Source organism: Loxodonta africana, chromosome 26 (assembly GCF_030014295.1).
Source record: "Loxodonta africana isolate mLoxAfr1 chromosome 26, mLoxAfr1.hap2, whole genome shotgun sequence".
NCBI classification, from domain to species: domain Eukaryota; kingdom Metazoa; phylum Chordata; class Mammalia; order Proboscidea; family Elephantidae; genus Loxodonta; species Loxodonta africana.
In genome coordinates, this window is record NC_087367.1 from 2246128 (window position 1) to 2273433 (window position 27306).

Here is a 27306-nt window from a genome sequence, read left to right on the forward strand (position 1 = left end):
AAGACGGATGATTCCATTCATCTGTGGGTGAGCAGCGAAGGTTCCCTGTGTTTTTTTTTTTTTTTTCCTTTTTGCTCGCTTTCAGGACATATTTGTTTGCAGACAGGGATGTCACGCTTGTGAGTGCGCCGCTCAGTCGTGTGCTGGTGGCGAGAGCAGGGGTGGAGGGAGGAGACGGCAGGGAGGAGGAGGGGTGGGGTCGTGAGGAAAGGGCAAGCTGTACTCTGGGGGCTTCGAGTGATGCCAGCTCGGATCCAGAAACAAATCTTCAACCACATGCTGCTGGAGAACGTGCCTTCCAACCAGAAGGATCAGCAAATACGCCGTCAATTCATAGCGCACCTTTCAGTAGCAGTTACCTGGTGCAAAAGTAAGTCTGGGGGGTAGTATTGATCCACGCGCCTCCTGTCCCACCCCTGGAAGAGAAGGGACCAAGGAAAACTCTAGGTCTCTTGGAGTTTTGTTGAAGACTGGCCCTCGCCCTCACTTTATTAACTGTGTAACATTTTCAGGTTTTTTCCTCTCTGTCTCCTCCAGCAAGTCTCTATTGATCACTGTTTACAGTCATAATCCCTTTCAAATTTATCATCCATGACTAACACTGCATGTATTGATTGGTGTTGACGGATGTCCCTCCACAGTATAGAACCACCGTGGTCCCCGCCATGAAATATAGCAGAGATGAAGAGAGAGAGAAATATACATTTTCCCTTTCTCTTTGATTTTCTTATGGTAGTTTTCTGCTTCCTGTTTGTTCCTAGGTAACTTCCTTTTTCCTGCAGATGCTGAGGAATTGCTTTGTATATATTAAAAATAATTTCCTTATCCCACCAAAACCTTCTGGGGAGGAAAATAAAGCGGCCGTTTTGCTTCTGGGAGGCAACTGGGGGTCGCCGACAGGTCCTGAAGGGGATCAGATTTATGAGGGACGTCCACATGTCTTAACCTAAAGCCTCAAGTAACAAAGATGTAAGGCTAGTTTTTTAGGGACAAATTAGGTGTCACTTGTGACTAAGGACAAGGAGTCCAAAATCTGGACTATAAATGGAGTCATTTGTCAATAGTGCAATTTTTTTTTTTTTTTTTTTTGGTCCTTTTTTTGCTTACTCTCTGTAATGTCCGCTTTGCCTGTTGTGGGCCAAAGGCAGCAATGGCCAGGCTGTGAAGACACACTCATCCATCTTGCCCAAACCATGTTCCCAGCAACTTCCTGTCCTGTGCGTCCTGCCTGTCCAGCACGTGGTTATAGACTACTCACTCCACCTGCCCCACTGGGCTGACACGGAGTTGTGGAGAATTGTAGGCCTCACTGGTGACCAGGCCACTCATGGTCTCCATCTTGCGACTCCTGAGCTCACCTGCCTCGTTGTACAATGGGACTCTTACTGCTTTCCTTGCCTACCAGTCACGGAGATTGTGAGGTAACAGCTGCAAAGGCGCTTCACAGAGCTGTAAAGGACCCCACAAACCAAGAGTGTATAGGGTGCGTAATCATTACTGTGCAAGCTTTCCCTGCCCCTTATACTCCAAGGAGGCTTTATTACTCTGGAAAGTTTTTTTTTTTTTTTTAATACTCCAAGGAACATCACCAGAGAATCCAAGGACTAGACTTAAGAATAGAACAGAATTATAGAGCTCAAATGGAGCTTAGCTCAACTCTTTTATTTTACACAAGAGGAAACTGAGGAGGCCCAAACATTTGTGGTAACTTCTTCAATGTCCCTCTGTGTCTTAGTCATCTAGTGCTGCTATAACAGAAATACCACAACTGGATGGCTTTGACAAAGAGAAATTTATTCTTTCATAGTCTAGTAGATTATAAGTCCAAATTCAAGGTGTCAACTCCAGAGAAAGGCCTTCTTTCTCTGTGGGATCTGGAGGAAGGTCCTTGTCCTCAATCTTCCCATGGTAGAGGATTTTCTCAGGCACAGGGACCCCGGGTCCAAAGAATGCGCTCTGCACCGGTGCTTCTTTCTTGGTGGTGTGAGATCCCCAACTCTCTGCTAGCTTCCCTTCCCTTTTATCTCTTGAAAGATAAAAGGAGGTGCAGGCCACACCCCAGGGAAACTCCCTTTACACTGGATCAGGGAGGGGACTTGAGCAAAATGTTACATCTCATTGTAATCCTTTTAATCACAGGCAGAGACTTATAACACATTGAAAATCACAAAATGGGGGACAACCACATGTGGCCTAAGCCAGTCGACACATATTTTTTGGGGGACACAATTCAATCCATTATGCTCAGTATGTGTAAGAGACAACCAGAAGAAACACTGTTTTTCTTTTAGGCAAGTGCCCTTCCCTTCCCTTCCCCTTCCCACTGCCTCTCCTGCCTTCCCCCCTTCTCTCTGTTGCTCTCCCTCTCCTCCCCTTCCTTCTTTCTCTCAGGACCAGGAGTAGAGACTCAAGGCTTCTTTTTTTCTTGGAGATCACTTTGACTTTTCAAGACAGAATCATTTTCTAAGAAACTCAAAAATTTCTTTACTATAGCAAATTCAAGAAACAAAGTTAAATTTTTTTTTTTTCCTCAAAGAAAAAATGGGAGGTATGTTCAGCTCCTAGGGAAAGGCAATCTACTTGCCAAGTGTGCCATTCTGTCATGCTATGGTGATCTTAAACAGCTATTTAGTTAACTCGTATGTAAATGATTTTTTGTCCTCTTTCACCGCAACCCCCTCCCACTATTGACAATAATTTGTTGGGAATTTTCCTGCTTCTTAACTTATCTATTTCAAAGTTTTCATGGTCTGTTTGTAATAGTGTTTTTGGTTCTTTGCACTACTTTAAATTAAGTTTCTCATATGGGTCTTGTTATACCTGACTACTGCTTAGTTATTTGAAGACATAGTTGTAAATCCTCAATAAAAAAGATCTTTAATAATCAGTCGGCATTTATTTAATATACCACCCACCTTATTAAATCTAACTCTTAGATTTAATAGGACAGTTTATTACATTTTAGCGTCAGAATAGTGGTGCTGTAGTTATGCCTGAGAAGGCCCTTTCATTATAAACTCCTGTTTTTAGGCACTTACAATTTTCTCAAGTAGCACATTTATTTCAATGTGCAATCATGTTCTGTTCTTTTCTCCCTCCCTCTCTCAATTTCTACCATTTTTTCCCTTGTTTTTAAAAAGTTTAATAAGGAAACATATCTCAGACTTTAGAGGAAAAGGCAGTGCGTTGGCTGAAAGTAGCTGAACAAAGCTGCCAGGCTCTCAGAAATCCAAATTCTCGTTTGGTGGCCGACTTCAACCTGATGCAAATGTCTGGAAGGGAGGCTGCTTACCCTGAGATTATGCTGTTATAATATGGAGAAAGTTCTCCTACGTGCCATCAAGTGCATTTTTCTTACAGGTTTAGACATTCACCAGCTTTCTTTAGCGTTAGGAAACTGAGACACTGAGCAGGCAGGAGGGAGACTGGAATGGAAGCAGAACATGTAACCCCCCACCTCATGCTTCCCCTCTCCAGCCCATTCAGGGTAGAAGTGTGTGGACCATGCTTCATTGTCCAGGCCTTCTGCACAGGTGGCTCCCTCATGCCCACCCTTCGCCTGGTTAACACCAGCTCATTGTTCACATCTCGACCCAAGCATCATGACGGTGTAGGATGGTCTTGTTCCCTTGTTATGTGATCTTCACTTTAGGCATGTACCTCATTTTCCACTTAGGATCATCAGGGGTGCGTGGGAGCTGAAGCCTATTGTCTTGGGAGAGAGCCCGTTGTGCACATCTCTTCCCAGCTATGCGTTCAATGACATAATGTTCAGTGATATCATGTTCAACGACATCACTTTCCATGACGTCACATTGACATGCTGAAGCCAGTCATGGTGGAAGTATTTACACCACAGAAGTTGGAAAATGCAACAAACTGGAGTCCCTACCTTCCCACTGGATAGGTGGTTATTAGACATTTACCAGCACACCACTGATAGGATGATTTGGTTAAATCCTGCCTTCTCCATTAAACTGTAAACTCTATGAGAACAAGAACTTTGCCTATTTTGGTCTGAGATGTATTCCTATCTCAGTGTCTGGCAGGTAGTAAGTGGACACGGAAGTGACTTTAGGAAGAGGATTAGGAATAGGCAGGGCCTTATGTAAGCAGAGACTGGACAATTCCAGGAGTATTAACAATCTCATAAGATCAAGGTTCTCCATGATTTACTCCCAAGAGTAATTCGCTCTGGACCAGGATCTGGTTAATAATCTACCCACCTAAGAAAAGAGTTATTCTTAGACATTCAATTAATCCCATTGCTGAAATGACCCATCAGCAAACCCTTGAAACTGTTTAGCCAGGTGCAGCAGGGATAATTGTGTTGCAGCAAGGAAGAGGTGAGATTATGCTCTCTGCCTCTTTTGAATTAATTTTATTAAAATACCGCTCTTGTGTTCCGCTAGATAACTGCTTTCATGGACTTCATATTCCTGAATCTGAAAGGATGATACTTTTTACTTCTACCTCCTCAGCATGCCCCTACCTGTTGTTGTTAGGTGCCATCAGGTAGGTTCTGACTCATAGCTACGCTATGTACAACAGGACAAAATGCCGCCCGGACCTATGCCATTCTCACAATCTTTGCTATATTTGAGTCCATTGTTCCAGCCACTGTGTCAGAGTGTCGCCATTTTTGCTTTAATATTTTGTCCATCGAATCTTTCAGTTTTGCAACTTAAAGCTTGAATTTTTTTCTTCAGTTCTTTCAGTTTGAAAAATGTCTGACATGTTCTTCCCTTTTGGTTTTCTAACTCCAAGTCTTTGTGCATTTCATTGTATTATAATGGAGCATTTCCCTACCTAGGCAGTCATTATCCCCCTAGGAGCTTCTAGCTTTTACCTAGTAAAATGGGGTCTGGAAGTGGAATCAGAGAGGCCTGTGTTCAAACTTAGGCTTTGCTATGGTTGTGTAGTGTGAAATTGCTGACAAATCTGAATATCATTATTAACTTTTAAAGTTTTATGTCTCTTCTCCCAGTCCTGTCTTTGTGGTTGTTGTAGCTGAAGAATGGGTAACAGAGGGAATAGAATACATGAGGTTGGCACTGTCAATTGCTTGAGCGGGGTGAGGGAAACTTAATTAACATCATTAATTAATTAAAAAATTTCTCTTGTGAGTTTTGCTTTCTGTAATGGAGGACTGTGTAGTTTGGACAACCATCCCACCGAGAACTAGAAAACAAACAAACAAACAAATCTGACAAACCTATATTGAAAGGCATAGGGGAACTAACAAGACGATGTTAAACAACAGGGCCAAAATTTGGGAGAATAATGAAACCTGGAAAGGCAAGTCCAGCATTTGGAGCAACATCTATTAGGATTTTGGAAGAGGTTGCTGAGAGGCCGAGAAGCTGAGTTATTGATAGTCTCGTGAGACTAGGGGAAATGTTGGAGTTCAAGGACTACCAAGGAGTGGGGACCCTGGTAAATTCCCAGGTTTTTAGTTGGAGTAAGATGAAACAGATTTTAGACCGACTTTTGCAGGGGCTGAATCCAGCCTGAAATCATCTCAATTTCTGATGGAATAAGGTAACCTGGGATGCTAGTTGTCCTAACCTTCTTTCTAAAGCAAATGTAAATTTTCTCCGCAGAAGAGTTTTGTGCTCTTAATCTTGAAAGTACTACAGTAACTTTTTATATACAGTGTTCTTTCTTTAAGAAAATATAACCAGACATATAAACAATAAGGTAATATGATAAAAATTAGAGAAATAATACATAATACGATCAGTAAATCTATATAACAGAGTTATCATACATAAATTTTTAAATATTATGATACATTGATATATTAAGGAAATAAGAGGAAAGACTGAGAATTTAGGGGAATAAAGAAACACTCAAATAAAGAAATACATGAAATTTCTAGAACTGAGAACTATAATGGGAATTAAGAACTCAATGGATGGGTTAACAGCAAATAGACGCAACTGAAGAGTTAGTAAGTAAACTAAAATATAGTTCACAAGAAAATGTTCCAAATAAAGTTTAGCGTATAAAAGGAAAGAAATGAGAAAAAGAAGGAGAAACAAGGGACTGAGAGAAAAGGTCTAACCATCGTGTAATTAGAATCGCAGCAAGGTGGGAGAGAGAGGATTAGATTCAAGTAGTATTGTGAAAGATAATGGCTGAAAATTTCCCAAATTGATGGAACATATCAGGTCACATATTAAAGAAGTGCACAGATCCCAGAGAAGAATAAATATAATAGAACTTCATGTAATATTAAACTTCAGAAAACCATGGACAATGAGCCAAAGTTAAAAGTAGCTAGAGAGAAAGAGCAACAATAGGATTAATAGCTGACTTTTCACTAGTAATAGTGGAAACTAGAAGTTAATGATTGTTATAAGGAAAACACTGGGGAAAAAAAAAATGACAGCTTAGAATTCCATGCCCAGTGAAAATATTCTAAAACATGAAGGCAAAACGGAAATATTTTCAGATAAACAAAAAATGAAAAGATTTGTCACTGGGAAATTCATACTAAAGAGAACTATAAAAGCTATTCTTCAATAATTTCTGACTGGAGGCTAAGAATGCAGAAGAAATGAAAAGGGTACATATGTAGATAAATAGAAAGAAATATTAACTATATAAAATAATGTTTTGTGGGAAGCATATATATACAGAATTAAAATGTACCACAACAACAGAGATCGAGATACTGGAATTAAAGTGTTTTGAGGTCCCTGAATTGTCCAGAAAGAAGTAAACGTGTGTTCACTTAAGATTAAAGACATTAAACAAAATTTATATTAGACTTAGATAAGTCAAGAATGTATATTTTCATCTATAGAGCAGCCACTAAATAAAACATATATATGCTTAAACTAAAAATAAATAATAACATACTAGGAGGAGAATACAATAAATAAATATGTGGAATCAATTCAAAAGATTGCAAGAAATGATAGGGGAAAAACATAAAAAAGCAGAAAAATTGTAGGAAGGAGTAAGTAGGAAGATGGTAGATCTAAACTTAAATATGTCAATAATTACATTAAAAAAATGCAAGTTGCAGACTAAATTAAAAAAAAAAAAAAACCACGAAATAAGAGACACAAAATAAATATATGGATGCTGAAACGTTGAAAATGAAAGGACTGGAAAACAAATACCATTTCAGGAGGTAGCATATGATCAAGAACTGACAGTAAAGAAGTCCAAGCTGCACTGAAGGCATTGAAGAAAAACAAGGCTCCAGGAATGGAGAGAGGGCCAATTGAGATGTTTTAACAAATGGATGCAGCTCTGGAGGTGCTCACTTGTCCGTGCCAAGAAATCTGAAAGACAGCTACCTGGCCAATCGACTGGAAGAGATCCATGTTTGTGCCCACTGCAAATAAAATTGATCCAACAAAATGTGGAAATTATCAAACATATCATTAACATCAAGTAAAATTTTGCTGAAGATAATTCAGAAATGGTTGCAGCAGTACTTTGACAGGGAAATTCCAGAAATTCAAGCTGGATTCAGAAGGGGAAGTAGAACTAGGGATATCATTGCTGATGTCAGATGGATCTTGGCTGAAAGATGAGAATACCAGAAAAATGTTTACCTGTGCTTTATCGACTACGCAAAGGCATTCGACTATGTGGATCATAACAAATTATAAATAACACTGTGAACAATGAGAATTCCAGAACACTTAAATGTGCTCATGTTGAACGTGTATGTAGACCAAGATGCAGTCGTATGAGCAGCAAAAGGGGATACTGGGTAGTTTAAAATCAGGAAAGGTATGCATCAGGGTTGTATCCTTCAAGCATATTTATACAATCTGTATGCTGAACAAATAATCGCAGAAGCTGGACTATATGAAGAAGAACGGATTGGAGGAAGACTCATTAACAACCTGTGATATGCAGATGACACAACCTTGCTTGCTGAAAGTGAAGAGGACTTGAAACACTTACTGGTAAAGATCAAAGATTACAGCCTTCAGTATGGATTACACCTCAACATAAAGAAAACAAAAATCCTCACAACTGGACCAATGAGCAACATCATTATAAACAGAGAAAAGATTGACATTGTCAAATATTTCATTTTACTTGGATCTGCAATCAACGTCCCTGGAAGCAGCAGTCAGGAAATCAACAATGTATTTCATTGGGCAAATCTGCTGCAAAAGACATCTTTAAAGTGTTAAAAAGCAAATATGTCACTTTGAGAATTGAGGTGTGCCTGACCCAAGCCATGCTATTTCAATCACCTCATAAAGGCATTTGAATGTTGGACAATGAATAAGGAAGACTGAAGAAGAACTGATGCCTTTGAATTACCGTCCTGGCATAGAATATTGCATATACCATGGACTGACAGAAGAATAAACAAATCTGTCTCAGAAGAAATACAGCCAGAGTGCTCCTTGGAAGTGAGGATGAGGGGACTTTGTCTCACGTACTTTGGACGTGTTAATGGGAGTGACCAGTCCCTGGAGAAGGACATCATGCTTAGTAAAGCAGAGGGCGAGAGAAAATGAGGAAGACCCACAATGAGATGGATTGACTCAGTGGCTGCAACAATGGGCTCAAATAGCAGTGATTGCGAGGATGGCACAGGACTGGGCAGGGTTTCATTCTGCTGTACAAAGGGTCACTATGAGTCAGAACCAACTAGTCAGCACCTAACAACAATAACAACAACAACATAAATCAATATGTAAAGGACACACATCCTAATAGAAAAATGGGCAAGTGATTTGAATAGGCCTTTCACCAAAGAGGGAATGCGTATGTACCGTCAACATATGTCAAAGTATACCCATTGTTATGGAGTGGACTCTGACTCATAGCGACCTTATAGGACAGAGCAGAACTGCCCCTTAGAGTTTCCAAGGAGCGACTGGTGGATTCAGACTGCCAACCTTTTGATTAGCAGCCGTAGCTCTTAACCACTACTCCACCAGGGTTTCCGTGACAAAGTATATAACCCCATTAATAATCACAGAAATGCAAATTGAAAATATAATGAGCTACAACTTAAACACTTGCCAGAATGGCAAAACAACAACAACAAAACAAAGCATTAACAATGTCAAGTATTGTTCATGCGGAGCAAAGGAAACTTTCACATACTGCTTGTAAGGGTATTTTGGAAAACCCTTAGGCATCACCCACTGAAGTTGTTCCTATTGCCCTCATCTCTCCCAACAGCCTTTGCATGATAGAAATGCGAACACATAGCATCAAAAGACATGTACAAGAATGATCGTAGTGTTATCATTTTTAATATTTCCAAGTTGGTCATTTGACAGTAGAATGGATAAATAAAAATGTCTATATTACACGGTTACCAAAAAGAAAAGACAAAGGACTCCAGATATAAAAGAATACGTACTGTGTTGTTTCATTTCGTACAGTTCTTATGAAACTGATTTATTCTGTTAAAAGTTAGGAGAGTTCTTGTCTTCGGGGAGGAGTGAGGGTTGTTTTTGAGAGAGAATATGTTAGTTTCCTATTGCTGCTGTGACAAGTTACCACACATTTAGTGGCTTACCCTGCTACAAATTTAACATAGAACAGTTCTGTAAATTAGAAGTCTGCCACAGACCTTTTTGGACTAAGACCAAGGTGTGGGCATAGTGCATTCCTCCCTGAAGATTCTAGAGGAGAATCTGTTTTCTTGCCTTTTCTGGCTCCTAGAGGCCACCCACTTTCCTCGGCTTATGACCCCTTTCTTCATTTCCAAAGCCAGAAATACCATACCGAGTGTTTCCCACGCTGCCATCTCTCTGGTTCTCTCCCTTCTGTCTCCTTTTTCCACTTTTAAGAACCCTTGTGATTACATTGGTCCCAAATGGGTGATCCAGGATAATCCCACTATTTCAGGGTCAACTGATTAACGACATTAATTCCATCTGCAACCTTAATTCCCCCTTTGCCATGGAACATAACATATTTACAGGTTCCAGGGATCAAGAAGATGTGGGCATCTTCGGGGGCCCAGAAGTCTGCCTCCCACAGGGGACATAAGGGGACTTCTCCTCCTTTTCTTTTCCTTGTTTTATTTTATTTTTTGTTGAAAATTATCTCTTAGCAATTGTTTATATCGCTGGATTTATTTTCACTACTGGACCTGGGTAATCCTTTATATTTTTCTAGGCAGTCTCAGTTTGGGGACTCGGGTGGGCAAAAGAAATGGTGAAGTGTTTTGGCTGGGAAGGAGAAGGTAGTCTTCAGGAGGGAGAACATACTGTGAGGCCAGCACGGGCAGGAGTTCCTGTCCTGTGTCAGAGATGGAAAATGGTGACGCTTTCTGTTTTGTCCTGAGCATGTCGACACTGTTTGAGCGTGGCAACAAAGAAGAACATTACGATCAATTTTGTTTTGGAAGTGACGCCGGGAACACATCTAGCTTCCAAGCTGTATGGCAGACCGAGAACCTCCTTCCCCTGAAATGTGTTCTGAAAGGGTTTTGTTTCTTGTCTTCCAGACATACCCAGTTGATTTCTTGGATTCTCTAATACAGTATAGACTCTTAATTTTGTTTGAATCGTTTAGCTCAGCGACCAGCTTAGAAGTCCTATTTGCCCTGCTCTTATTTTGTTGTGAAAATAAATCACAAAGCCAACACCCGTCCAGTAATGTCTTTGCCACCTCGTCTGTTGGCGCAGATTTTTTCTGAGATGACTTGGGGAAGGTACTCTGTGATTTTAGCATGTCAAACACACACCCATGTGTTACAAAGACGTGGCACATATGGCAGTTAGAAAGAAAAACAGATTAGATTATTAGGACAAGCACATTTTGAGTGCATTCTTCCTCTCAAGTGGGTGTCTCTGTGTGTGTGTTTGCCTCCTAACGGTTCTGAGCAAAAATGACTGTAACCAATTTTTACACTGGCTAAACCCAAAACTTACTAGTAATTTATTTCCTAAGCTCACGCTTCCTTTTTACCACATCATTTTATCTTCCTCCAGTGAGGTTTTAGTTGTGGGTCTAATGAAAGAAACGGTTGTGGTGGGCTACTTCTACCCACATCTGGGGGTTATCTGCCCAGCAGAACTTTTTGGGTTTCAACTCACCTCTTTTCCTCCTACTCCTTTTATTTCTGGCTCTGACCCTGTAGCCTCTAGGCTCACTTCAGGCTTGAACCTTGTTTATGGCCCCGTCTCTTCCCTCTTAGGTGCTGTGGGATGACTTATGTACTGATTGATCTTGTAGTCCTCCCTCTGCTCTGTTTCCCCTTTGCAACTATGGAGTGAGCAGATTGATTGGTACTTGCATTAACTAATAGGATTTAGCTATGCTTGCCCAAATGGCTAAGAGCTCGGCCATTAACCCAAAGGTTGGCAGTTCGAATCCACCAGCTGCTCCTTGGAAAACTTATGGGCCAATTCTACTGTCCTGTAAGGTCTCTATGAGTCCGAATTGACTTGACAGCAATGGGTTTGGGATTTTTTAGTTTTTGCCCAAATGGCAGGATAGACAAACAGTGCCATTGCAAGTAGTTCACAAAAAGCAGAAAACATTACATATTGCATTGAGAATGCTATGCTCTATACCTAATGGCATCCGTGATCTCTTCATAGGCAGTCCTTCTGGACCCTGAAAGTATGTGGACTGACTCTGGTGCTCCTTTGGGTGGCTTTTAAAAACCAAGTGAGGCGGAGCCAAGATGGCGGACTAGGCAGACGCTACCTCGGATCCCTCTTACAACAAAGACACGGAAAAACAAGTGAATCGATCACATACATAACAATCTACGAACCCTGAACAACAAACAAAGATTTAGAGACGGAGAACGAACTAATACGGGGAAGCAGCAATTGTTTCCAGAGCCTGGAGCCAGCGTACCAGTCAGGTACGGCACAAGCACAGAGAGCGGCTCCACCCCCCTGAACTTACCCCGGGAGGGGGACCAGCCGGTTCCACGGGCGGCGTGGGACGCAGCCGGTAGGAGAAGTCCCCGGGAGGCAGTGACTGGTCTTGGAGCAGAAAGAGCAGCGTCCGAGCCGGGGAACCGTCCCGCAGGGATATGGACTGGACGCAGCGGATTTTCTGGAAAAACTAGTTTCCCAGTGATGGCTCGGAGACAACAATCCATATCAAACCACTTAAAGAAGCAGACCATGACAGCTTCTCCAACTCCCCAAACAAAAGAATCAAAATCTTTCCCAAATGAAGATACAATCTTGGAATTATCAGATACAGAATATAAAAAACTAATTTACAGAATGCTTAATGATATCACAAATGAAATTAGGATAACTGCAGAAAAAGCCAAGGAACACACTGATAAAACTGTTGAAGAACTCAAAAAGATTATTCAAGAACATACTGGAAAAATTAATAAGTTGCAAGAATCCATAGAGAGACAACATGTAGAAATCCAAAAGATTAACAATAAAATAACGGAATTAGACAACGCACTAGGAAGTCAGAGGAGCAGACTCGAGCAATTAGAATGCAGACTGGGACATCTGGAGGACCAGGGAATCGACACCAACATAGCTGAAAAAAAATCAGATAAAAGAATTAAAAAAAATGAAGAAACCCTAAGAATTATGTGGGACTCTATCAAGAAGGATAACCTGCAGGTGATTGGAGTCCCAGAACAGGGAGGGGGGACAGAAAACACAGAGAAAATAGTTGAAGAACTCCTGACAGAAAACTTCCCTGACATTATGAAAGACGAAAGGATATCTATCCAAGATGCTCATTGAACCCCATTTAAGATTGATCCAAGAAGAAAAACACCAAGACATATTATCATCAAACTCACCAAAACCAAAGATAAACAGAAAATTTTAAAAGCAGCCAGGGAGAAAAGAAAGGTTTCCTTCAAGGGAGAATCAATAAGAATATGTTCTGACTACTCAGCAGAAACCATGCAGGCAAGAAGGGAATGGGACCACATATACAGAACACTGAAGGAGAAAAACTGCCAGCCAAGGATCATATATCCAGCAAAACTCTCTCTGAAATATGAAGGCGAAATTAAGATATTTACAGACAAACACAAGTTTAGAGAATTTGCAAAAACCAAACCAAAGCTACAAGAAATACTAAAGGATATTGTTTGGTCAGAGAACCAATAATATCAGATATCAGCACAACACAAGGTCACAAAACAGAACGTCCTGATATCAACTCAAATAGGGAAATCACAAAAACAAATTAAGATTAATTAAAAAAAAAATACACATAACAGGGAATCATGGAAGTCAATAGGTAAAAGATCACAATAATCAAAAAGAGGGACTAAATACAGGAGGCATTGAACTGCCATATGGAGAGTGATACAAGGCGATATAGAACAATACAAGTTAGGTTTTTACTTAGAAAAATAGGGGTAAATAATAAGGTAACCACAAAAAGGTATAACAACTCTATAACTCAAGATAAAAACCAAGAAAAACGTAACGACTCAACTAACGTAAAGTCAAGCACTATGAAAATGAGGATCTCACAATTTACTAAGAAAAACGCCTCAGCACAAAGAAGTATGTGGAAAAATGAAATTGACAACAACACACATAAAAAGGCATCAAAATGACAGCACTAAAAACTTATTTATCTATAATTACCCTGAATGTAAATGGACTAAATGCACCAATAAAGAGACAGAGAGTCACAGACTGGATAAAGAAACACGATCCATCTATATGCTGCCTACAAGAGACACACCTTAGACTTAGAGACAGAAACAAACTAAAACTCAAAGGATGGAAAAAAGTATATCAAGCAAACAATAAGCAAAAAAGAAGAGGAGTAGCAATATTAATTTCTGACAAAATAGACTTTAGACTTAAATCCACCACAAAGGATAAAGAAGGACACTATATAATGATAAAAGGGACAATTGATCAGGAAGACATAACCATATTAAATATTTACGCACCCAATGACAGGGCTGCAAGATACATAAATCAAATTTTAACAGAATTGAAAAGCGAGATAGATACCTCCACAATTATAGTAGGAGACTTCAACACACCACTTTCGGAGAAAGACAGGACATCCAGTAAGAAGCTCAACAGAGACACGGAAGATCTAATTACAACAATCAACCAACTTGACCTCGTTGACTTATACAGAACTCTCCACCCAACTACTGCAAAATATACTTTTTTTTCTAGCGCACATGGAACATTCTCTAGAATAGACCACATATTAGGTCATAAAACAAACCTTTGCAGAGTCCAAAACATCGAAATATTACAAAGCATCTTCTCAGATCACAAGGCAATAAAACTAGAGATCAATAACAGAAAAACTAGGGAAAAGAAATCAAATACTTGGAAAATGAACAACACCCTTCTGAAAAAAGACTGGGTTATAGAAGACATCAAGGAGGGAATAAGGAAATTCATAGAAAGCAACGAGAATGAAAATACTTCCTATCAAAACCTCTGGGACACAGCAAAAGCAGTGCTCAGAGGCCAATTTATATCAATAAATGCACACATACAAAAAGAAGAAAGAGCCAAAATCAGAGAACTGTCCCGACAACTTGAACAAATAGAAAGTGAGCAACAAAAGAACCCATCAGGCACCAGAAGAAAACAAATAATAAAAATTAGAGCTGAACTAAATGAATTAGAGAACAGAAAAACGATTGAAAGAATTAACAAAGCCAAAAGCTGGTTCTTTGAAAAAATTAACAAAATTGATAAACCATTGGCTAGACTGACTAAAGAAATACAGGAAAGGAAACAAATAACCCGAATAAGAAATGAGAAGGACCACATCACAACAGAACCAAATGAAATTAAAAGAATCATTTCAGATTATTATGAAAAATTATACTCTAACAAATTTGAAAACCTAGAAGAAATGGATGAATTCCTGGAAAAACACTACCTACCTAAACTAACACATTCAGAAGTAGAACAACTAAATAGACCCATAACAAAAAAAGAGATTGAAATGGTAATCAAAAAACTCCCAACAAAAAAAAGCCCTGGCCCGGACGGCTTCACTGCAGAGTTCTACCAAACTTTCAGAGAAGAGTTAACACCACTACTACTAAAGGTATTCCAAAGCATAGAAAATGACGGAATACTACCCAACTCATTCTATGAAGCCACCATCTCCCTGATACCAAAACCAGGTAAAGACATTACAAAAAAAGAAAATTACAGACCTATATCCCTCATGAACATTGATGCAAAAATCCTCAACAAAATTCTAGCCAATAGAATCCAACAACACATCAAAAAAATAATTCACCCTGATCAAGTGGGATTTATACCAGCTATGCAAGGCTGGTTTCATATCAGAAAAACCATTAATGTAATCCATCACATAAATAAAACAAAAGACAAAAACCACATGATCTTATCAATTGATGCAGAAAAGGCATTTGACAAAGTCCAACACCCATTTATGATAAAAACTCTTACCAAAATAGGAATTGAAGGAAAATTCCTCAACATGATAAAGGGCATCTATGCAAAGCCAACAGCCAATATCACTCTAAATGGAGAGAACCTGAAAGCATTTCCCTTGAGAACGGGAACCAGACAAGGATGCCCTTTATCACCGCTCTTATTCAACATCGTGTTGGAAGTCTTAGCCAGGGCAATTAGGCTAGACAAAGAAATAAAAGGTATCCGGACTGGCAAGGAAGAAGTAAAGTTATCACTATTTGCAGATGACATGATTATATACACAGAAAACCCTAAGGAATCCTCCAGAAAACTATTGAAACTAATACAAGAGTTTGGCAGAGTCTCAGGTTATAAAATAAACATACAAAAATCACTTGGATTCCTCTACATCAACAAAAAGAACACCGAAGAGGAAATAACCAAATCAATACCATTCACAGTAGCCCCCAAGAAGATAAGATACTTAGGAATAAATCTTACCAAGGATGTAAAAGACCTATACAAAGAAAACTACAAAGCTCTACTACAAGAAATTCAAAAGGACATACTTAAGTGGAAAAACATACCCTGCTCATGGATAGGAAGACTTAACATAGTAAAAATGTCTATTCTACCAAAAGCCATCTATACATTTAACGCACTTCCGATCCAAATTCCAATGTCATATTTTAAGGGGATAGAGAAACAAATCACCAATTTCATATGGAAGGGAAAGAACCCCCGGATAAGCAAAGCACTGCTGAAAAATAAGAAGAAAGTGGGAGGCCTCACCTTACCTGACTTCAGAACCTATTATACAGCCACAGTAGTCAAAACAGCCTGGTATTGGTACAACAACAGACACATAGACCAATGGAACAGAATTGAGAACCCAGACATAGATCCATCCACGTATGAGCAGCTGATATTTGACAAAGGACCAGTGTCAATTAACTGGGGAAAAGATAGCCTTTTTAACAAATGGTGTTGGCATAACTGGATATCCCTTTGCAAAAAAATGAAACAGGACCCATACCTCACACCATGCACAAAAACTAACTCCAAGTGGATCAAAGACCTAAACATAAAGACTAAAATGATAAAGATCATGGAAGAAAAAATTGGGACAACCCTAGGAGCCCTAATACAAGGTATAAACAGAATACAAAACATTACCAAAAATGATGAAGAGAAACCCGATAACTGGGAGCTCCTAAAAATCAAACACCTATGCTCATCTAAAGACTTCACCAAAAGAGTAAAAAGACCACCTACAGACTGGGAAAGAATATTCAGCTATGACATCTCCGACCAGCGCCTGATCTCTAAAATCTACATGATTCTGTCAAAACTCAACCACAAAAAGACAAACAACCCAATCAAGAAGTGGGCAAAGGATATGAACACACATTTCACTAAAGAAGATATTCAGGCAGCCAACAGATACATGAGAAAATGCTCTCGATCATTAGCCATTAGAGAAATGCAAATTAAAACTACGATGAGATTCCATCTCACACCAGCAAGGCTGGCATGAATCCAAAAAACACAAAATAATAAATGTTGGAGAGGCTGCGGAGAGATTGGAACTCTCATACACTGCTGGTGGGAATGTAAAATGGTACAACCACTTTGGAAATCTGTCTGGCGTTATCTTAAACAGTTAGAAATAGAACTACCATACAACCCAGAAATCCCACTCCTCGGAATATACCCTAGAGATACAAGAGCCTTCATACAAACAGATACATGCACACCCATGTTTATTGCATCTCTGTTTACAATAGCAAAAAGTTGGAAGCAACCAAGGTGTCCATCAATGGATGAATGGGTAAATAAAGTGTGGTATATTCACACAATGGAATACTACGCATCGATAAAGAACAGTGATGAATCTGTGAAACATTTCATAACATGGAGGAACCTGGAAGGCATTATGCTGAGCGAAATGAGTCAGAGGCAAAAGGACAAATATTGTATAAGACCACTATTATAAGATCTTGAGAAATAGTAAACCTGAGAAGAACACATACTTTTGTGGTTACGAGGCGGGGAGGGAGGGAGGGTGGGAGAGGGTTTTTTATTGATTAATCAGTAGATAAGAACTGCTTTAGGTGAAGGGAAAGACAACACTCAATACATGGAAGGTCAGCTCAATTGGACTGGACCAAAAGCAAGGAAGTTTCCGGGATAAAATGAATGCTTCAAAGGTCAGCGGAGCAAGCGCGGGGGTCTGGGGAACATGGTTTGAGGGGACTTCTAAGTCAATTGGCAAAATAATTCTATTATGAAATCATTCTGCATCCCACTTTGAAATGTGGCGTCTGGGGTCTTAAATGCTAACAAGCGGCCATCTAAGATGCATCAATTGGTCTCAACCCACCTGGAGCAAAGGAAAATGAAGAACACCAAGGCCACACGACAACTAAGAGCCCAAGAGACAGAAAGGGCCACATGAACCAGAGACCTACATCATCCTGAGACCAGAAGAACTAGTTGGTGCCCGGCCACAATCGATGACTGCCCTGACAGGAAGCACAGCAGAGGACCCCTGAGGGAGCAGGAGATCAGTGGGATGCAGACCCCAAATTCTCATAAAAAGACCAAACTTAATGGTCTGACTGAGACTGGAGGAACCCCGGCGGCCATGCTCCCCAGACCTTCAGTTGACACAGGACGGGAACCATCCCCGAAGACAACTCATCAGACATGAAAGGGACTGGTCAGCGGGTGGGAGAGAGACACTGATGATGAGTGAGCTAATTATATCAGGTGGACACTTGAGATTGTGTTGGCAACTCTTGTCTGGAGGGGGGATGTGAGGATAGAGAGAGAGGGAAGCCTGCAAAATTGTCACGAAAGGAGAGACTGAAAGGGCTGACTCAAGAGGGGGAGAGCAAGTGGGAGTAGGGAGTGAGATGTATGTAAACTTATATGTGACAGACTGATTGGATTTGTAAACGTTCACTTGAAGCTTAATAAAAGTTATCAAAAAAAAAAAAAAACAAGTGGTCTCTTTTCAGATCATGAATCTGGATCCACAAAATTCTGACTTTATAGTTAAATAAAACACAGATCAAATGGTAGTGTGATAGAGTAATGGTTCTCAAATTTTAAGAACTTAAGTATCGCCTAGAAAGCTTGTTAAAACACAGGTTCTTGGTCTCTCCCCTCATAAATTCTGATTCAGGTCCACATTGATGCTGAGTGGCTTGTGGACTCCACTTTGATTTATACTGGGATTGAAACGTCAATCGCAGATATGTATAAGTTCAAGATAAAACTGTCTTCTTATAGAAGGAATAAACTTTCACCTGTAAAGGGTTGTCATAAAAATTTGGGTGAGGGGCTGAAGCTCTGTTCAGCACTAAAGACAGTGCCTAATACATAGTAGGTAACCAAAAAGTATATGGCAAGGAGTGAAGTTATAGAACAAAAGAATAAGTAAAAGAAAGGGTTTTCTGTTAACTTATAATATCTAAACAAGACTTTCAGAATGAAGCTACCATTCTAGTTCCATAATTTCAGGTTTAGAAAGCAAAAAGTGTCCAGGCTAAGGGAACCTGTAGGGTGAGGAATAGAGATTAGATTTAGGGTAAATCTAATAAACCCTCAAGTACAAATCTGAGCCTGTTTCCAGAATGATAATTGGACCGAACTGTTTGTATCTCAGAAATGTCTTGGTGTGTGGATGCTGGTCTTTGTTTCTCCACCATTTCAGAATCTGCTATGCGCTGCATGCATTAGGGCTCTACTCCAAGACTTTTCAGTTGGAAAGCCATTGTAAATTTTTGGAAGAATGGTAGATTAAATACCCTGACCCACACTTCTGACTGGAACAACAACAACAACAAAATGTTACATGAAATCTAAACAATGTTTACCTTGAATATTTTGCAGAGAATGGCACAGAAAGAAGGAATATGTAAAGGAGAAAATATGACCGATAAATCAGCACCAATATTGGTTTGTGCCCTGACATTTTCTGCTGACCCTGATGACATTTAATTCTGCCTTAATGGCTAAGAGGGCCGTAAGAATATGCAGATAAAATCTGCCCTCCCAATTTAGGGAGTCTAATGGGTTTTCCACGTAAATGTAAGCTCCAAAGGGCTACATCACCTGTATGGAGGAGAATAAGAAAGAAAAGATGCAGAAGAGAACATCAGGAATAAAAATTGACCAGTTTTTCTGAGCTGGGGGGGGAATAATATTTCCTGGGAGTTAATAACCACCACTTAGCCCTCATGAGGAGCCCTGGTGGTGCAGCAGTTAAGAACTTGGCTGCTAACAAAAAGGCCAGCAGTTCGAATCCACCAGCCACTAATTGGAAACTCTATGGGGCAGTTCTACTCTGTCATATAGGGCGACTATGAGTCAGTATTGAATCAACAACAATGGGTAGTAGTAGTAGCCCTCATGAGAGTTTGAGGTTTGAATTCATGCTATCTGCATGATCCAAAAAAATTTCAAACAAGAAATTTAGTTGAAAATGGTTCTGGTTGATTAGAGACGGGGTTACTCTTCTTTTTTCGGAGACAGAGAGAAAAAAAAAGCTTCAACTCATGCCTCAAATATTCCAAAAGATGAAGTTCCAAAGCAAATAAAAATCTCAGTCAAAAATTAAAAACCACACAAGGGTGCAAACCACCATGAACGAAGGCCAGTAGAAATAGCTGAATAAAAAGCCAGACTTATAAAATCTTCAGTTTTTAAAATATCAGATGTATATTTTAAAATAAATGTGTCTGATATATTTAAAGAAATAAAAGCTTGGAAAAATGAAAAAAAAAGAACAAGAGACTATAAAAATAATCAAAATGACTCAAACAAAATAGTCGAATTTAATTTCTAGAAATAAAAACTTTAATATTGAAATTAAAATTCAGTGGATAAATTAAAAAGCAAGGTAGAGCTAAAGAGAGAGTTAATGAACTGGAAAAGATAGCAACAACAATAATAACAAACTCAGAATGCAGATCAGAGAGCCAAAGACATATAGATGTAAAAGAGGAGTTAAGAGATGTGAAGGATAGAGCCAGAAGGTCTAATATACATCAGATCAGAGATTAAGACAGTAATTATTAGGAGAATGGAAAAATAGCCAGCATATAAAATGGCAATGAGTGTGGATTTTCCTGAATTACTGAGCACAATTCCTCAGAACCATGCAGCCAAACAAATATTGAGAAGGATAAAAATAAATCCATACCAAGACAGAAAAAATACAAAACAAAAGAGAAAAGACAAGACAAGAAAGAAAAATAAAAGCAGCCAGAGAGAAATAAAACATTACTTCCCAAAAGTTAGACCTTTCATCAGCAACAATGTTGTTAGGTGCCACTGAGTTCCTTTGCGCTCTTAGTGACCTTGCGTACAACAGAATGACACACTGCCCAGTTCTGATGCATCCTCACAACACTTGTTATGTTTGAGCCCACAGTTTCAGCCACTGTGTCAATACATCTCATTGACAGTCTTCCTCTTTTTCTTTGACCCTCTACTTTGCCGTGCATGGTGTCCTTCTCTAGGGTCTGGTCCCTCCTAATAACATGTCCAAAGTATGCAAGATGAAGTCTTGCCATTCTTGCTTCTAAGGAGCATTCTGGCTGTACTTCTTCAGAGATAGATTTGTTCGTTCTTCTGGCAGGCTATGGTATATTCAGTGTTCTTCACCAACTCCATAAGTCAAAGCCATCAGTTTTCAAAGGCAACTGAAAATACCACAGCTTCGGCCAGGCAAGCCTTAGTCCTCAAAGTGACATCTTTGCTTTTTAACACTTGAAAGAAGTCTTTTGCAGCATATTTGCCCAATGCAATATGTCTTTTGACTTCTCAGCTGCTTTTTCCGTGGGTGTTCATTGTGGATCCATGTAAAATAAAATTCTTGACAACTTCATTATTTTCTCCGTTTATCATGATGTTGCTTATTGGTCCAGTCGTGAGGATTTTTGTTTTCTTTGAGGTGTAATCCATACTGAAGGCTGTAGTTGTTAATCTTTATCATTAAGTGCTTCAAGTCCTCTTGAATAAAGATTATAGCCTAGGAAACCCAATGGGGAAGATATACTCTGTCACATGGGGTTGCCATGAATTGGAATAGATTCGAAGGCACCTAACAACAACAGCAACAAAGTAGGATTTGGCAGCGTCCAGACCTCTAGACTGAGAGGTTGCTGAGAAGCATTCTAGGTGGCACCAGCCATAGGTATAGCAGTGAGTCTGGGAAATCAGGTAAATGGGGGAGTTAGCAGAGCCTCTCCCTCTACACAGGAATGGGCACAGAAAGGGTAAAGGGTGAAAAGAATGGTTAAAAAGTGCAACTCAGACCCCTGTCCAGAGCTCGGGAAACCTTTAGCCCTTCCTGCTGTCTTTCCATCTTGGGATGTGGGCCTCCAAATGACTGTCCACCTGGTATTCCTCCTTGATTGGCCCAAATCTGGGAACATAAATATCCATTCTCACCCCAACTGTGCATGGAAACCTGAATAACTGACCTCTGCTCTCCTTCAAGCCCTTGAACTAAATTCTTGACTGTCTTTACTCCTTTCCTTTATTCTTCTTTCCCACTCTTATTTCAGTTTTTCTCCTCCCCATTCCCAAGCCTTCTCTCTCTTAAACCTCAAACATTTGTTAAGTTCTCAGTATAGTGTAGATCAGGGATCATCAAACAATTTTTGTATAAGGCCCAGTAGTAAATAGATTTGTCTTTGTGGATCAACTCAACGGAAACAGGTTTAGGGTTGTGACTGTTCAACTCTGAGTTGTAGCCCAAAGCAGCCATAGACAATGAGTAAACAAATGGATGTGTCTGTGTTTCAACAAAATTTATGGATGTTGAAATTTAAATTTCATATAATGTTTATGGGTCACAAAACATTCTTCTTTGGGTTCTCTTCAACCATTTGAAACTGTAAAAAACATTCTCAGCTCCCGGCTCTACAAAAATAGGCCATGGGCCTGTGGGTCACAGTTTGCTGACCCCTCGTGTAGAATCCTCAAGAAAATACAAAGAGAGCCCCTTGCTGGCATTTCTCTGGCACAGGTCAGTGATGCCTTTCATGGCTAATACAAGTCAGTGTGAGTGGCAGGCTAGAAGTAAGTGGCGGGAGTACTGAAGAGAAAGGGGACATTGCCCTAGAAGGGTGGATGTGTTCCAGACATCTGTATTTACACTGCCCCTCAGGAGACCCCCCAGTTCTCATTTCTCTTTCTAACTTTTCCTAACTCTCTTGACTCTGAAGGACACTGGACTTCTTCAGCAGGAGTAAATTCAGCTACAGCCAAGGTTTTGTCCTCTCAGGTGATCTCCTTCACTGTGGCGTGGACGCCTTGCTGTCGTCTGCAGGATGAGGAGCTGGGTAAGTGAGCAGCCTTGTTGGGGGTGTGAGCTCAGGAAAGAGAAATGTAGCAGAGTTCTGCCCTCACAAAACATGGGTCAGGCAGTTAGAATTCTATGAATAGGAAGAATGTCCCTGTTCCAAGCTTCTTGTCAAGAGTCATCCTAAGAAATCAGGTGAGATGGCTCTACCTGGACCTGCCACTCTGTCCCTTCCATCCTAACATGGCCCTGCCCAAAGAACAGTGGGCTCTGCTTGTTCAGTTTCTGTTTTTCAATTTCTTTCCCTCTCTCCCTTTCTTTTGTCTTTTCTTCCTTCCAAGTCTTAGCAAGAGGCCAAGGTATTGAAATATGAATTGATTGTGCAAAGCAAACTAAAATTTGCCTGGAGCGATATACAGATTTTTCATTTATTTCCCCTACCATCTTCCAGTCTTAAGTGGTGTATAAAGCTTAGGAGACCTAATTTATCATAGTGATCACAAAGAGGTGCTGTGGCTTTGTCTTTGAAATTCTAATGATTAGATGGCATTGTTATTTAGAGCTGGGGCCTGGGGCTGGGAAACCATAAGTAGGCCGATGGCTCCTGCTGCAGATTTTATGATGAGAGAGCCAGTCTCCACTTCATCTTCCAACACTGTCTTGTCCTAAAAGAACACTGAACTTGAACCTTAAGAACTTGACTAAGATTCCAGCGTGATGGGTTGCTAACTTTATCATTGTAGGAAAACTACTTAACCTCTTAGAAAGTCAGTAATCTATCCTGTAAAATGGAGACAGTCTCTCTCTCTCTCTCTATTTTAATTCATGGTGTTGTTGGGAGGGCATTGTGAATTAACAGATATAAGAGTGCTTTGCAAAGTGTGAAGTTGGAGCACCTTTCTAGAAAGGTCTCCAGGTCACCCAAGGCTCTCCAGAGCTCCCAGGACCTTACCTAAGTAGAAGATGATGACTGAAAAAGAAGCAAAATTATTCCTCAGCCTGGAATGAGGCTCTGCTTAACTATCTCCCACCTGCCTGTTTCTCCCAGTGATTTTTTTCCCTTTTCCTTTCCACATAATTCTCTCCTTTCCCCCAGATTCCTTCTACCATTTGGCTATGTCCTGCAAATTCCTGCATCTCTTCCTTTACAGGGACTATCTGTTCACTCTGGCCTGTGGCTGTGAACTTCGGCCCTACTTTCAAGACCCACCTCCTCCATGGAATGTCCTACAACTGAGCCCATAAATAGAAAAGGATTGCTATTCTGAGTTGTACTCTTTGGAGTCCAAGCATACATCTCTTTTGTTGTTATGTAACCATTTCTTGGGTGCAAGTGTGGGTGTGCACATGTGTGAGCGCTGTGTGTGTAGAGACTGTGAAGACTTTGGAATGTCCCTTGCTCAGTGCCTAGATAATTCTGGGTCCATGGTTAGCAACTGATAAATATTTCTTGAATCGAAAATCAGTTAGGCCATACGAATTGCCTGAATTTGAGCTTTTTCCCAGCTTCCTGAAGTCCTCACAGGTTTAGCTGAAACTCTGAGTTTGTTCTACATGGCATTAGTTTGCAGGAAGTGTTAGCAGAGGCTTAGTGTGAGTAGGTTCACCTCTTCCCACATCTGCCCAGGCAATAAGCTCAGCACCCAAGGAAAATCAGGCCTGAATCATGATTTCCACAGTTGTGTCCTGCTCTCATCTGTGAGCTGATCAGAGAAGCTCATCTTCAGATGTTTCAATAGGCAATGAGGTCCTTCCGAAGGGACCCTGGTGGTACAGTGGTTAAGCACTCAGCTGCTAACCAAAAGGTCAGTGGTTTGAACACACTAGTTGCTTTGAGGAAGAAAGACGTGGCAGTCTGCTTCTGTAAAGATTACAGCCTTGGAATCCCTACGGGGCAGTTCTACTCTGTCCTATAGTGTCACTATGAGTCAGAATCAACTTGACAGCAGTGAGTTTTTTGGTTTGGGGGGTCCTTCAGGGTCCCTCAAATTAGGTGTTTCATTTTGTGTTAAATTAAACAAGTCCTCCCTACGGACAGCTGAAGCCGGCCTACTTGCCCTGGCTGCTGAGGGTGTGAGAACTTACCCAGAGCATGATTTGCTAACTACCAGGTGGGGAGAAGTAGGTGCACAAATATTCGATTATTCTTCTCTGTGAGAGAATTCTGATATTTGTCTGCTCTCCCTGGGCTAGGATGTTTTAGAGTCAACAGAACGGCCTCCCAGGCCACTGAGGCAGGATGTCTGGGATAGGAGAAAAAAATCTGTCTGTCTCGCTGGAGAAGCTGAGAAGGTCTAGGTTACTAAATGTCTCTGTCAGTAAGTGACTCCCTGCCTTTGGAACATTCTCGATTGCCTTATCCTTATGTCTGTGAAGCCTGGCTTATCTTCTATCTACTGTTTTATCTAGTCCGGTTCTCAACCCTGGCCCTGCCTCAGAATCACCTGAGTGACCCTTTTTAAAAATATGGGTACCAAGGCCATGCACCCCAGATATTATGATTTAATTAGCCTGGGAAGATCCGGGCATCAAATGTACTTTTTAAAAATTCCTCAGATGACTTTAAATTGCAGCCGGGGCTGGGGACCACTGCCATAGACCAAGTGTCAGCAAACTTTTATGTGAAGGTCTAGATAGTAATATAGGGGTTTTTTCACTGGGTTAGATAGTAAATATTTTAGATTTTGCAGGTCACGTTTACTCAACTCCACCATCGTGGTGCCATTGCAGCCATTGATCGGTGTGACTGTGTTCCAATAAAACCTTATTTACCAAAACAAGTGGCAGGCCACATTTGGCCCCTGTGCTGTATGTAGCTTTCTGATCCCTGCTCTAGAGTTTAGACTTTCACCTTTATGGAGACAAGGCCCCGTGCTTATGAAGTTCAACTCTGAGTCCATAGCATAGTGGCTGGGTGCACAATAAAAAATAGACACACCATAAATAATTACTTTATTGAATTTAGTGAGTTTATTGCATTCATGGGATAGTATCTGACAAGGTGGCAGAGTGACTGGCATTGGGACAGAATTGTAACATTTTGGGGGGAAAATGTTTATGGCCTAATGATTTGGGACAATTTATGTAAAATCCTGTTTAATTTTGTTAAGCTTTTTTTTTTAATCGAATTCTCAAGTGAATCTTTTCAAAATGAATTCATATTAAGTTTTGCATGAGTTTATGTGTATGTGTTTGAGAGAGAGAGAGAGACAAGTGAAGTTTTGTGCAGTTTTTATTTGCCTGTGCAACCAATGTTGTTGTTATGTGCCATCTAATCCATTAAAAAAAAAACAAAACGAAATCAAACCCAGCGCCGTCAAGTCAATTCCGACTCATAGCAACCCTATAGGAGAGAGTAGAACTGCCCCATAGAGTTTCCAAGGAGCACCTGGCAGATTCGAACTGCCAACCCTTTGGTTAGCAGCCGTAGCACTTAATCACTACGCCACCAGGGTTTCCTTGAATCCAATAAGAAAATGAATCCAATAGGAGTCCTAAAATTAGTCAATTAACCAATTCATGAAAAATCTGTTAAGTCTGTTGAATGAATTGCCCAGTCCATGTAGTCAATCCAATACCCTTTTAACTCCATGTAGGCAAAACCTTTGTATTCAAATAGTTCAGAATAAACTAGTCAGAGAAAATATGTATTAGCACTTTAAGCTTTATCTTGGTGAGTATGAGAAGCATGCAGCAGAAAATAAAGGCCAAAGGCCAGTTGGGAAGCCACTTCACAAGAAGTGGGGTTCATAGCCATTACATCATGGCCTCAGGAATGACCAAAAGGCCACACAGGTGATATCACAGACACCATCACCAGAGAGTGATTTTAAAAAAGTGAGAGAACACAGGGGGAATTCCTGCAAACAAGTCATATTGATGAATAGAAAACTAGGCCACGCATCCACTTTCCTCTTCCCTCTTTGGTCAAATGCATCAGTCTTATCTTTAACTCCAGTTTATTCACTAATTGCCACACAGAGGCATTCTTCACGTGAGCTGGCTCTTCTCCTGTGGCAGAACGGTTGAATTCTTAATTCTGGTATCCTGGATGTACAAATGTGCTTTGTGTGACGTTAGTGTCTTAAGGGAAAACCTGGTGGCATAGTGGTTAAGTGCTATGGCAGCTAACCAAAAGATTGGCAGTTCAAATCTACCAGGCCCTCTTTGAAAGCTCTATGGGGCAGTTCTACTTGTCCTATAGGGTCCCCATGAGTCAAAATTGACTTGATGGCCATGATGAGCCTCGACTAGTCTTTGGAGGAGCAGAAAACACCCAGGGATATCTAACTCACAGGAACTGACTTTCCGGAGCCCACCGTCACAGTGGAGAACTTTTCCATCTAGAACTCTTGCCTGATTTGGTAAGAGTTCCACACGTGATGAACTTTGGACTCAAATGGGCTCCAAAGAGAGTTTCTCACTATGGCTCCCTAGGACGAACACAACACGGAGAGGAGGAGGGCACTGCAGGGAGGCCGTATCTATGAGCAGCAGGTGACTGCACAGTGTGGGATCGTGGTGATCTCTTATTATGAAAAGGTTGTCGCCACAAAAGGAGACACCTATGTCAGAGCAGCACGGAGAGGATTGTAAAGTTCTGGCAGAAAACTAAAATTGCTCAAAAACAAAACAAAAAACCAAGCCTGT